This window comes from Saccopteryx bilineata, chromosome X, assembly GCF_036850765.1.
Source record: "Saccopteryx bilineata isolate mSacBil1 chromosome X, mSacBil1_pri_phased_curated, whole genome shotgun sequence".
Lineage (NCBI taxonomy): Eukaryota > Metazoa > Chordata > Mammalia > Chiroptera > Emballonuridae > Saccopteryx > Saccopteryx bilineata.
Window position 1 is genome coordinate 58,610,969 of NC_089502.1, and position 9,881 is coordinate 58,620,849.

The 9,881-nt window shown below is 37.5% G+C and overlaps 2 non-coding genes across 2 annotated transcripts; one reads left to right on the plus strand and one right to left on the minus strand.

The window, feature by feature from the left end:
* Positions 1–7,164: 7,164 nt before the first annotated feature.
* Positions 7,165–7,240, minus strand: TRNAM-CAU (transfer RNA methionine (anticodon CAU)). The gene has a single exon. It is a non-coding gene; the product is annotated as a tRNA-Met (tRNA).
* Positions 7,241–9,526: 2,286 nt separating this feature from the next.
* LOC136318054 (small nucleolar RNA SNORA11) lies at positions 9,527–9,655 on the plus strand. The gene has a single exon (XR_010728020.1). It is a non-coding gene; the product is annotated as a small nucleolar RNA SNORA11 (small nucleolar RNA).
* The last annotated feature ends 226 nt before the right edge of the window (positions 9,656–9,881 follow it).

Below are 9,881 nucleotides of genomic sequence, written 5' to 3' on the forward strand. Positions count from 1 at the left end.
CCCAAGGTACATCTCTAACACATTTTGTGCTAGAGTAAGGTAACTACAGTTTGCACAATACATTTGTTGTTTAATGTGTTTGCACCTTCATAATTTTTGTACCCTAAACTAAACCTTCAATAACTATGCCTCAGTTATGGCTTGGATGATAGAGACTTAGATTCTGGGCCTGGACCTAGAGGTGGGTCCCATTACTAAGCCTAGTTGTGAGTAGCTAAAGAAGACAAAGGCAATAGTAAAAACAAACGGATGGCAGAAAATACTGTTTAGAATGTGTTGCCCTGAACTTTTGTTTGTAGCGATGTTCCTTGAAATAAAAATTCTATTAATTGAGATCTGGGAGTCTTTTTAGTTATAAGGAGATTTTATGGTAAATAAGAGTTTGGAGAAAATAAACAATGTTTAGATTGTTTAAGAAAATGTTCTTAAATTATCAATCATTCACTTGGCAAGTATTTATTGAACTTTTACTGAGGAAAGAAGAAGGGACAAGACAAACACAAACATGGTTTTTGTCCACATAAAACTTTCAGAACAGTAGGGAAAAAACTGAATAGGTCTAAGGTAAACTTAGACCTATAAATTTTCAAGTTATAATAAGTGATATGAAAGCAACAAACATGGACTGAAATGATAATGATGATGATGATAGCCAGACACTGTTCTACATGCTTTATGCACTGTCATTAATCCTCATGACAACCCTCTGAGGTATATATTATTATTTACTATTTTACTGGGAAACTGAGATGGAGAGTAGCTAAGTAACTTGACTTGGGCAGAGACAGGTAATGGATCTGCCTGGCTCTAGAGCAGGGGTCCCCAAACTACAACCTGTGGGCCGCATGCAGCCCCCTGAGGCCATTTATCCAGCCCCCGCCGCACTTCCGGAAGGGGCACCTATTTCATTGGTGGTCAGTGAGAGGAGCACATTGACCATCTCATTAGCCAAAAGCAGTCTCATAGTTCCCATTGAAATACTGATCAATTTGTTGATTTAAATTTACTTGTTCTTTATTTTAAATATTGTATTTGTTCCCTTTTTTTTTTACTTTAAAATAAGATATGTGCAATGTGCATAGGGATTTGTTCATTTTTTTTATAGTCTGGCCCTCCAACAGTCTGAGGGACAGTGAACTGGCCCCCTGTGTAAAAAGTTTGGGGATCCCTGCTCTAGAGCATGTTTTGTTAACTACTGTACCAAAGAGGAGACTGGAGAAACCAATTGTAGAGCAGATGGTCAGGAAAAGCCTGTCTGAGAAAGTAACATTTCATATGAATCTAATGACCATCTAAGGCAGTCTAGATTGATAATAATTCACTAATTGTCAAGAGATGGTTTGTCAAGCAAACTTGATTTTCTTCAAGATATTTATTAGTGATTAGACCAGGAAAGTTTCAGCAAAAGCAGTAAGAGATTTGCCTAAAGGTAAAAAAAAAAAAAAAAGATAAGAAAAAGGCTACGAGGTTAATATAAAACCTACTAGTAGAAATTAAAATTATTAATTCTGGGAATCCTGACAGTATACCTGTAGAAACATGTATTACTATGGTTTGTATACTCTTGGGGAATGAAAGGGACTGGAACACTGTATGTACTCCCAGTTTTCATCTCTGTCACATTTCGTAACAGCACCAGAAGAATAGTATGTTCCAGGTCTATGACATCTCTCTTTAGGCCTTGCCTTAGCATAATAAAAATTAAGTGTGTCTAAGAACATCCAGATGACAAATTCTGACAACCATCTTCTTCCATGTGAACATAAAACAAGTCTGACTTTGAGAATGAATCTAGAAAATCATAGCATTCTTGGTGTTATCCACATGATTGCCATAGACCTGACATGTGAGCCAGCTCTTAAAGTTCAGAGGACCATTCCTTTCTGTGAGAATTATCTACAGTGCACGAGGTTTCACTTATCCATAGAAAAGTAACCTCCATTCTCTCCTTGGCCACAAAAAAATGTTACAGATCACACACTTAAGTTCTTTTCTATCTTCTGCCAAGACTCATAACTAAAGTCTGCCATGAGAATTGACAATGTTGGCACCCAAACATCAGTATAGGTGAAACCAAGGAGAGGAGCAGCAAGACTCTCAGAATATGTTAATAATAGAAAGATAGAGGAGCCAGCCAGCTTTACCATACATTCCAGGTCTTATAAAGCACTGATTATGGGCTCCTGGTGTAGTGAACAGGAAGATCCTCAATCTCTCTTGATAACTGTATGTCTTCAGGCAAGAAGTTAACAAAAAGTGTTGGGCCACAAGATTAATCATGCCCTAGCACTGGTCAGACCTAGATTACTAATGCACTCTTTTATTAATTAAGATGGATAGTTTTGGCTAGTAAAGAGTATAAGAAGTCTGTTTAAAGATTTGATTGTCAGCCTTGTAAATTTTACTCAGTACTCCAGATATCAAAGCCCATTCCATAACCAAGTATCTCCCCAGGAACCAGGAAGCTTTCAGAGAAAAGGATTCTCAGGCAAGAGAGTAAATTCAACATTCTGTCTTGGGTGACTGGCTACTAGGAGTGAGGATCATTGTTGCTGAAATCTCCTCCAACTTTAAATGGTGGCATCACAGCTCTGGCTCTGGAAGCTGAGGCCAACCTTTTCATGCTAAGCCTTTGAGCAACTCAGCAGTAACAAATAACTAGGTCAAAAGGGAAATGGAATGTCCCAGCAGTGATTAAGTCAGACTAAAGTAGATGTAGGGCTATAATTGAGGTTCCTTCAAGCTTGTCCCTACTCTCATCCAAACACAGCTTCTCCAAGGCCCTTAAATTCAATGGCAGGAATACCTGTACTAAGTAAACCCAACAATGATTTCATGTCTCCTAGAAAAGCCAGAGATTTTTTTTTGCTTTTCTTTTAGACTTCCGTTGCAATAAATGGTGCTCCCAGAAGAAATAGAAATCTGGGAAAGGGGAGACATGGAAGAAAGAGAAGGAACAGTTCTCTTTATCCTTGACTGGGCTCCATTCTTCCACCCTTAGTTCTCAAGTTAAAAAAAATAATGTACGGTCTTCCAAAAGACCTACTCAAAGTGGTAAGGTGAAGTCGAACCCACAGAAGAGCTAAAATGCCATTTTTTTTTCTTCTTCACTACCAAAAATCCTCATCTCACAAAAGATATGCTATTCCATCCTTGGCATGACAGTTCATGCCAAGGATGGATGTTATTTTCTTGGAAATTGACCTGTTCCCTAGTTTAAAAAAAGAAAGGTGTACAGAAATACCACAATCAAAATTGACATAAGGAAGTAATCAGGACTAAACCTAATTCCTTGAGTATCGCAGAAAAATAATAATGATCTCTTTATAATCTTATATTTCTTAAGAATTTTATTGTTATAAAACACTTTCACATACATGGTTGCATGTAACACTCCCAGCAATACTGTGAGATAATATAAAGAATATTATTTTACAGATGAGGAAACCGAAGTGATGGGATTCAGCCAGTTTGCACCAGTTCGACAGAACTGATACCTAACTTTTTGTTGAGTTCGGCAAACCAGTTGTTAAAATGGCACTTGTAATAAAGGTTCTCTCTAAGGTGGGTGCCTGGGCAACCACCCAACCCAATGTGGAAATCACAAATTTGCATTTCTTAGTCTTTTTTAACGTTCATCTGTGCAACAGTGTAATCTAAGCACCTGTAGCAATGTTCATCTGTACATGGATGAAACAAATTGCGAGTGAGGATGTTAATCAAGAAGCAGTATGAAAATATCTTAACAGTTGTATTGTTTTTTGCCAGGTATTAGTTAATTAATTTTTATTAATATTTTAACACTCATACCATAATCTAGTTTTGTGTACCTCCTTTATTGTTCTTATTTGAGTATTAAATGGATAAATAATAAACTACCTTTTGGTATATCTTTTTTATACTTAAAGCAGTCATTTAGGGCAGAGAACCAGTTGTTAAATTATCTGAATCCCATTACTGAGCTAAACTAATTAAGAAACTTGTCCAAGGTCATTTAGCTAGGCAGTAAATGAAAGCCAAGACTCAAACCCAGTCTGTCTGACTTCAAATTGAGCTCTCTTTCTACTATAAATATGGTTTACAATCTTCTTCATGTATATATTTCTTTGCAATTTTGATCAAAATTGTCAAACTCCCACAAAAGGGTTATTGTTTTAGTAATAACTGATTTCATAAAATGAATTATGACAAGAAGTCAGTCTTAAATCAGTAATAATTTTAAATGGATTTATCTAAAACAAAACTAACATGTTTTAAAATATTAATTTAATACATTATTTTTTAGTCTAGAAAATACTTGGAGTGTCGAAAATATAGGGTGTCGCAAAAATAGGTTTACAGTTGTGAGTAGGCAAAACACAAGAGTTTCTTCTTGTATTATTACTTCTTAATTATATTATTTTGCACATGAACAACTGTCAATCTACTTTTGCCCCACCTACACAGTAGTTAAGAATCACTTCACTAAACCAAAAAGGCAAGAGAACTTGATTCTTACTTTGACCATTAAACAATATAATATGGTGATTGAATCAAATTTTCTGGGGTCACAGTGGTATCTACACTATGTACCAATACTTGATTCTGATACTTACTAGCAGTAAAGTACTACCTTGAGAAAATTACTTAATCTTTCTGTGTATGTTTACTCTCCTTTAAAATGGGATAATAATAATACCTACCTCATACAATTGTGGAAATTAAATGAGATTATGCACGTAAAACACTAAGCACAATGCCTGACACATGAAAAGTACTAAAAAATGTTGAATTCTGCCTGACCAGGCAGTGGCACAGAGAACAGAGTGTTGATTAGGATGCAGAGGAACCAAGTTCGAAACCCCGAGGTCATCAGCTTGAGCATGGGCTCAACAGCTTGAGCCCAAGGTCACTGGCTTGATCAAGAGGTCACTTCCTCTTCTGTAGCCTCCCGGGTCAAGGCACATATGAGAAAGCAGTCAATGAGCAACTAAGCTGCCACAATAAAGAATTGATGCTTCTCATTTCTCTCCCTTCCTGTCTGTCTGTCCCTATTTGTCCCTCTCTCTGTCTCTTTGTCTCTATCACACACATAAAATGTTGAATATTATCTTGTATTAACCAAATGTATTATCTTTATCATATTACTAAAATTATATTTGATTATTTATCTATAAAAAGGAAATAACAGTAGCTTATTTGTCCTGAAGCAGGACAAATATTTTTTGGTTCCTTACCATATATTTTGAGGTTCCTTCCAACTCTAAGATATATGTGGTTCTGAGACCATCACCAGATTTGCTCTCTAACAGGACTGATGTTAACTTAAATGAGATGTTGCAAAGAAATCTAGAAGCAGAAAGCAGAGAAACCTGTGAAAAAATTAAAAATTCAATTCAATAACCAAAGCAATCTTTAGGTCATACTTAAAGTGGTATGACCTCACCTTAACTTAATTACACCTGCAAAGACCCTATTTCTAAACAAGGTAACATTCACAGGCTACAGGTAGACATGAATTTGAGGGAAAGGGCACTATTTAACCTCTGCTTCTAGGAATGTCAATCTACCCTCACCTCAGTTTTCTCATCAGTAAATTGGTCATCAATAAATTGGTGAGAAAAGTGGGCTCAATGTATTTTCATGATTATAACAATTCTAACCTATTTGCTCTCCAAGCACAGTGTACTTATATGAGCCTGAGATAGCAGAAAAACTCACAGTATAAATTTAGAAGTGTGAAGATCTGCGGTCTATTATACAAGCAGATCAACTGAAAACATTAACGGACCACAAAGTGCCAACTCTCACTGTGCTAATTCTATGGCAAACACTATACCAGTGCAGACCAGGTCAATTATGCATTTTGAACAAGTAACACCTTGCACAGTGGATACTTAATAAATGTTTATCATCATTATTATCATAATTGTATCATAGGTTACCAGCCGAGATAGAGAGTGCTCATTACAGTTCTGTTTTGAGATAGTCTCAGTGGGGGAATCAGTGAGAAGAAATATGTTCTCCACATGACTTGGATTGCCCAATATAACATGTTGTGCTTCTGGACAGCATCTATGGGAATTTTATTCTACTATTCTCTTAAAATTTAAATCTGTCACCTACTTCTTCATGATTAAAACACCCTAAAGTACAAAATACCATAAATCTCAAAGATAATGATTTCCCTAGATTATTTTTACTGAGGATAATGAGAAAAAATGGAGAATGGACACAGAGGTAGGCATTCAGATGTGTTGGAAAAACAATCACTACACTAGAGTTCAGAGAACCCAAATCCCATATATGAGCCTACCTACTATTCATTATCTATGTAACCTGAGTGAATTAGTTTCCTAGAGCTACCATAAAAATCATGATGTACTGTGGGATTAAAACAACAGAAATTGCCTGACCAGGTGGTGGTGCAGTGGATAGAGCGTCAGACTACGATGCCGAGGACCCAGGTTCGAGACCCCGGGGTCACCAGCTTGAGCGCAGTCTCATCTGGTTTGAGCAAAAGCTTACCAGCTTGGACCCAAGGTCGCTGGCTTGAGCAAGGGGTTACTCAGTCTGCTGAAGGCCCACGGTCAAGGCACATATGAGAAAGCAATCAATGAACAACTAAGGTGTCGCAATGCGCAAGAAAAACTAATGATTGATACTTCTCATCTCTCTGTCCCTGTCTATCCCTCTCTCTGACTCTCTCTCTGTCTGTGTAAAAAAAAAAAAAAAAAACAAAACAGAAATTTGTGCTCCCACAGTTTAGGAGGCTAGAAGCCTGAAATCAGAATGTCAACAGAGCCATGCTTCCTCTGAAGTCTCTAGGGAAGAATCTGTTCCATGCTTCTCTTCTATCTCCTGATGGCTGCTCGTAATCCTTCAAGTTCTTTTTTTTTTTTTTTTCTCTGAAGTTGAAAACAGGGAGGCAGTCAGAAAGACTCCCGCATGCGCCCGACCAGGATCCACCCAGCATGTCCACCAGGGGGCGATGCTCTGCCCATCTGGGGCGTTGCTCTGTCGCAACCAGAGCCATTCTAGCGCCTGAGGCAGAGGCCATGGAGCCATCCTCAGTGCCCAGGCCAACTCTTTGCTCCAATGGAGCCTTGGCTGCTGGAAGGGAAGAGAGAGACAGAGAGGAAGGAAAGGGGTGGGGTATAGAAGCAGATGGGCGCTTCTCCTGTGTGCCCTGGCCAGGAATCAAACCCAGGACTCCTGCACATGAGGCCGACACTCTACCACTGAGCCAACCGGCCAGGGCCTCTTTCAAGTTCTTTGGCATGTAGCTGCATCACTCCAATTTCTGCCTCTGCTATCATATGGTCTTCTTTCCTATGGTCCTTATGTGTCTAGTGTCTCCAAACCTCTCTCTCCTTATAAGGACACTGGCCATTGGATTTAGAACTCAACTTAACTCAGTATGACTTCATCTCAACTTAATTTATCTGAAAATACCATAGTGTTAATAAGGCTACAGTCACAGGTTCCAAGTAAATGTTAATTTGGAGGGAAGTACTATTCAACCCACTACTTGTGAATGTCACTTAATCTGCCCATGCCTCAGTTTCCATGTCACTAAATTAGTGATCATTTCTCTAGCCATGTTTACTGCACAGTTATAAGATATTCCTTTTGGAGAAACAGTATGTACCTGTGGAATTATGCATCCACATTGAGATTCCAGGAAGAGTTATAGGAAGATGGAAAACAAGTTTGTTTCCCTCTTTCAAAATATAAGTCAAATTTACCAATACTATTTGTGGTTGACTGTTTGCTGCAGGAGGGACAGTTATAAGGAAGCAAAACATTATATGCTGTATAACTACAGTCTGGTTTTCTATGATCCAATCCAATGCATTATTTAATATAAATAATGAATGCACTAGAGGTAATCACTTTTGAAAAATACAACATGCAGTCTTTTAAATAGAAATAACCCTACTGAGCCACAATTAGTGAAACGAAAACTTTGAAGTGTTTTTTCTAGAATAAGAATTCATCCAAACACTCCCCCTTGGTCCCCATAGCATAAATAAAAACCCAAGGCCAAGGTAAGAAGATAAATTCCTGGCTACTTCAAGTAGCTCTTTGTGTATTCAAGACTCACTTAACAATTAAATACACAGTATAGTGAACCCTTTTCAATTTCTCTGAATCCTACATAGGTGGAAGTACACAGATAAATTTATCATTATTTAGTGCTAATCAACAACAATGAGCTTTACGGTTAAATTGAATAAATAGAATGTTATTTGTTTTTCTTTTTTTATTTTTATTTATTTATTAGTTTTACTAGGGTGACATCAATAAATCAGGGTACATATGTTCAAAGAAAACATGTCCAGGTTATCTTGTCGACCAATTATGTTGCATACCCATCACTCAAAGTTCGATTTTCTTCCATCACCTTCTATCTAGTTTTCTTTGTGCCCCTCCTCCTCCTCCTTCCCTTCTCCCTCACCCCCCCATAACCACCACACTCTTGACAATGTCTCTTAGTCTCGATTTTATGTCCCACCTACGTATGGAATAATGCAGTTCTTGTTTTTTTCTGATTTACTTATTTCACTCCGTATAATGTTATCAAGATACCACCATTTTGTTGTAAATGATCCGATGTCATCATTTCATATGGCTGAGTAGTATTCCATAGTGTATATGTGCCACATCTTCTTTATCTAGTCATCTACTGAAGGGTTTTTTGGTTGTTTCCATGTCTTGGCCACTGTGAACAATGCTGCAATGAACATGGGGCTGCATGTGTCTTTAAGTATCAATGTTTCTGAGTATTTGGGGTATATACCCAGTAGAGGGATTGCTGGGTCATAAGATAGTTCTATTTTCAGTTTTTTGAGAAACCACCATACTTTCTTCCATAACGGTTGTACTATTTTACATTCCCATCAACAGTGAATGAGGGTTCCTTTTTCTCCACAGCCTCTCCAACGTTTGTTATTACCTGTCTTGTTAATAATAGCTAATCTAACAGGTGTGAGGTGGTATCTCATTGCAGTTTTGATTTGCATTTCTCTAATAACTAATGAAGATGAGCATCTTTTCATATATCTGTTGGCCATTTGTATTTCTTCCTGGGAGAAGTGTCTGTTCATGTCCTCTTCCCATTTTTTTATTGGATTATTTGTTTGTTTATTGTTGAGTTTTATGAGTTCTTTGTATATTTTGGATGTTAGGCCCTTATCTGAGCTGTTGTTTGAAAATATCATTTCCCATTTAGTTGACTGTCTGTTTATTTTGTTGTCAGTTTCTCTTGCTGAGCAAAAACTTCTTAGTCTGATGTAGTCCCGTTCATTTATTTTTGCCTTCACTTTCCTTGCCTTTGGAGTCAAATTAATAAAATGCTCTTTAAAACCAAGGTCCATGAATTTAGTACCTATGTCTTCTTCTATATATGTACTTTATTGTTTCAGGTCTTATATTTAGGTCATTCTTTTGCATGTAGCTTTCCAGTTTCCTCAGCACCATTTGTTGAAGAGGCTTTCTTTTCTCCATTGTGTGTTGTTGGCCCCTTTATCAAAAATTATTTTAGGGGATGTGGTCAGAGCAGGGCACCTGAAGCATGGCTCTTCTGTTTACAACACATCCAACAGGAACTTGGGTTTACTACTCACAGGTGGCCGAACACTGTGACCTTCCTGTGAAATGATGCCCTATACATGGAAAAAGGGAAAAAAATTATTTGACCATATATATGTGGTTTTATTTCTGGATTTTCTATTCTGTTCCATTGGTCTGAGTGTCTATTTTCTGCCAATACCATGCTGTTTTGAATGTCGTGGCCCTATAATATAGTTTGAAGTCAGGATTTAATGCCCCCAGTTTCATTCTTTTTCTTTAAGATTGCTTTGGATATTCGGGGTTTTTTATAGTTCCATATAAATCTG